Below are 4,367 nucleotides of genomic sequence, written 5' to 3'. Positions count from 1 at the left end.
GTTTGGATCAGTTGAAATTACCAATACTTTCGCCCCATTCAAGATCAGGAAAGATCATCAATCTTATTAACGATTTATAGTGGCATTATATATGCTTATTAAAAACGGAAAATTGATAATCAAATCCAAACTATAACCAGTTTGGGCGAAAGGTTTGACGAAATACTGTTTCTGTTTTAATATGCTGGGTAAATTATACTTACATGTTTTTTGTTTAGATGTTTACATTACACTATTCTTCCTTTTATTTTAAAAAGTTACACTCTCCTTCAAAAAAATTAATGTGTTATATTTTAATATATGAGTCTTAATTTTAGGAATAATTTATCTCTTTTTATGACTCTTAACGTCATCCTTGTTAGTTTTAAATCCCTATTATTGACTTTGAAATTTTAAAATATAAAATAAAATTTTTAGGTAAAATCCATAGTACGAATCTTTAAAACTTCATTCATATTTAAAATCTCAAGTAATTTACCAAAAAAAATTAAAAAAAAAATCGTAAGTTAATAATAAAGCATGCACAATTATCTGTACAATGTTAACATTCATAAAGAAAAACATTAACGTTGAGAGACTCGTCCACAGTGCTTACCACACCTAAAATGTTTGTTGACATTAAAATAGATTCAAGTATAAAACATTTTCATCTTACAAGAGGTAAACATATAATTTTTAAAATAAAATAACATAAAAGATAATGCAACATATTCTCACCTCAATCGCATTTCATATTTCATGTCTGACTCATTTTTTCTTGTAGATCGTAGCTGTCACAATACGTTGAACCTATAACATAAATTTTATAATCCACGCGTTAAATTTCGTACTTTTTCAAGATTGTAACATTTTTATCAATAGAAAATTTTAAAGTTAATTCAGAAAAATAAAAATAAATAAAAATATAAGTATGACCTTACCTTGCCAGAAAACATTACGTGCCGTAAAACCAAATATTATCAAAAGATGACCCAACAACATTAAAATAGTTGAAAAGATCGCGAGTTAGCTACAAACAAAAAATCTAACAAATGGAAATTAGAAATTCTAACAAGCAGGAATTTTAAAACTTGTCTAATGATAATAGTTGTAGTTTGGCAGCAGCAACACAACCTATAATAGCATGAAACACTGAAAAATCTAGTAGTTGTAAACATCAATAGAATATCATAGTAAACAAGCACAACCACTCATTCAAACAATCATATCCTGCATTCCCAAATCAACCATCAACAGGCTGCTGTTCATTAAAGCTGACCGGTAGTCATAGTGGAAAAGTACATCCACTTATTCAAACAAACACAATCCCTCTTCCCAAACCAACCATCAATGAGTTGTTCATCAAAGCAAACCATTAGTCTAGCATCTTTAACACCACTTATCTTCGGCATATAAAACCCAAAAAAAAAATCAGGTTTACAATTAAGTGTGTCAAATAAGACATAATTTCATAAATGTGAATAAACATACAACTTGTTTAGTGACGGTAATTGAGTATGGACACATTTCCAAATCCACAAAGTTGTCTCTGTAATCATACCAAACTCGTTAAAATAAGACAAGGAAGCTACTATTTAGTGTAACATTTTTTGTGTTGTTCAAGAATGAAATAAAAGTGTTATGCTGTTAGCAAACCACCTCGTCTCACCATATCACTTGGCAATGATATAAACAGAAAACAGTTTTGAGCACAAATGAGCGCCTCCACCGTTCTTAGACTCAATGAGTTTCTATATGCATCCTACAAAGCTCCTCTTATGCTAAAAGCAGACTTGACCAGAAACCACTGTGGAGATTGGGACAACAAGAATACCCTTTGCTATCATGACTAGCACTGGATATTTGGAATTGTCTTTCCACCAATTGAAAAATTCCAATTTACAGATAATTTTTCTCTTGCTTCAATCAAATAGGTTTCAATTTCATTTTTGCTCAGTAAAATCCATGGATTGGATATATCATGAACCTCATCATTGGCAACCCGATAATCCCTAGTATGAAAAGTGTTTAGTTCTTGGTCTACCTCACGACATAAGCGATAATGCTCAATCAACCTAGTTAATGATTCTTTGACATTGGAAGCCGGTGCTTTTGCACTTTTAAAACCATGTAGTTTAGCAAAAGAAAACTCAACAAAGTTCATTTTATATCTTGGGTCCAATAAACATGGTATGAAAAATCAGCATAACCATCTTAAGTAATTAAGCTTCCCTAATACTTGTCATGCTCTCATTTCATCTTGTCCTCCATGGATTTAAGTATTATGTCATCACTAGCTTTGGAGGATCCTTTTATCACTCATAGGCACCTACAAACTCAAGCAAATAGTTACCGTTAGGATCTTCAAGCCTCTCAAATGCTGAGTAATTTGAAAGCAGCCTCTAACATCATGATGGAATTCCACCTTACTGGGTTAACCCCAGATAAAAGCTAAGCTCACCATGTTTCTAATTTTGAGAAGCCATCCCAAAAATTTAATATGTATGCACCTTTCATATGCAGGAACAAACCCTTAAACCCACGATCATATTCTGAATATTAGCTATGATCATGTATCCGACAACATAAACAATTAAACATTGGATGAAGTATTATAAAAAATTATTCAAAATACTTTGTCACTCTCCCAATCAATTTTTTTTCTAAAGTCCAAACTATAGTTCCCCCCTTGTTAGTAGGAACTTGACAATTTTATAATCCTCTCGTGGCATGTCTACTCAATATCTATGAAATGGGTAGTAATGCACATATCATTCAGATTATGCACCGATGCCCAACAATCAGTAGTAAAGCTCACATTTTGCAAGTTATTTACTACTAATTGTTTATTACCAAAGCAAACAGCAGTAAAGTTGCTAACCCCAACCCTCTCTTTGCTCTTTCCTTTTTGGTTGGAAACACAATATGGTTTATTATGATCCCTAAGACCTTCAGAAAAAATCTTGCATCGACTCAATAAATGCTAATCGTATTTCAATTTCTTCCTCCTATCAAAAGCCATACCAAGTTTCATACAATTGCATTTATTATTTATCCCTATTTAAATTCATTAAAAAAAAAAAAATCAGTAAAGTGATCCTATTAATTATCATAACGGAGGCCAAGTTGGTTTCTTGTTACCTTCTTGTGTAACAATTGTTTGAGTCTCTGGCTTGGTTGTGGTAGCTTCAATTAACTATGGCTTGGGGACCTCGGAGGGTGCTTTGACTGTAGATTCTGTTTCACCAATCATCAAAGGTTTAATCTCCTCCTACTTCTACATCACCCAGGAAATGATTCTCATAATAAGATGACCTCGAATTCGACTCCTAAATCTATCATAGAAAAAATAACATATCTTTGGGAGAGAGAAAAAAAAAAAAAAAAACCTCAATGTCTAAAGCCAGGTTGAAATTTCAATAAAAAAATAAAATTCAATACAATCACCTAGTACCTTCTTTGCTAGGAATGACAATAACAGTTTGTTCCCCCCTCCCCCTCACACGCATAAAAAAAAAAAAATGAAAACGAAAAATCTTTAAGCTCTTCCAGATATTCCTTAAAAACTGCAAATCTATATGTTTAGCACTAAGTTCATGCTTAAACTCCATCCAAAAATTACATTTCATTTTCTTTACTGAAATGATCCCATGTGAATAACTTTCTTGATTGTGGGTTGGGGCAGGCATTATTATAAAATTAGGGAGTGTATATATAATATCCGTAAGCTAAAGAAGCTGTAATATATAGAATGGAAATAACCTGATTTAGAATAGAAAATGAAACAGTTCCCAATCTAAACAGAAGACAGAGACACTTACCTATATACTTGAGGATTCGAGAGTGAGAGAGACAGAGACCTAAGATAAGAGCTGAAAACTGCAATGGATGTTGGAATTGGAAGCAAGATATAAGTAAAGCAAAGGAACAAGTTTAAGATTAGATTAGAGAGAGAGAGAATCAGCAATAAGCGTTACAATACACGACACGACACAAAGACCATTATCATTAGTGGGTGGGCCCTACCTTCTTGTCGTTTTCTTTGACCGCATGCTTTTACGTTATTTTTAGTATTTTTAGTCACTTCTTGTATGATGACCACGTTCACCAAACAACCTTTTTTTTTTGTACAGAACCAAAGTATCAAACAACTATTTTAAGAAAGTTTTATTGCAATCCTGGGTAAAAAAAAGTTCACATTATTATTACTTCCAAAAAAAAATAGTTCACGTTATTATGTAACAGGATAAGTTATATTTAGGGAAATCAACTTATCATGCGGTAGGAATAGATTCCTTGCGACATGAGAAGTTGATTTCGCTTATATTTATTATTATTATTTTTTATCATCAATTTTATTATTCTTTAGTTACAATTAAATTAATAAT

The 4,367-nt window shown here is 31.9% G+C and overlaps 1 long non-coding RNA gene across 1 annotated transcript; it reads right to left on the bottom strand.

Annotated features, from left to right (window-relative positions):
• Window positions 1-545: 545 nt before the first annotated feature.
• On the bottom strand, window positions 546-3,930 carry LOC133312604 (uncharacterized). Its single transcript, XR_009751708.1, has 3 exons — window positions 3,801-3,930; window positions 3,121-3,256; window positions 546-789 (listed from the first exon to the last, which is right to left on the bottom strand). It is a non-coding gene; the product is annotated as an uncharacterized LOC133312604 (long non-coding RNA).
• Between the last annotated feature and the right edge of the window lie 437 nt (window positions 3,931-4,367).

The sequence above is a fragment of the Gastrolobium bilobum genome, unplaced genomic scaffold (genome assembly GCF_033153095.1).
Source record: "Gastrolobium bilobum isolate Gb01-03AN ecotype WA unplaced genomic scaffold, APGP_CSIRO_Gbil_v1 utg5259, whole genome shotgun sequence".
In the NCBI taxonomy this organism is placed as follows: Eukaryota; Viridiplantae; Streptophyta; class Magnoliopsida; order Fabales; family Fabaceae; genus Gastrolobium; species Gastrolobium bilobum.
This window is presented reverse-complemented; position numbering and strand designations above follow the sequence as displayed.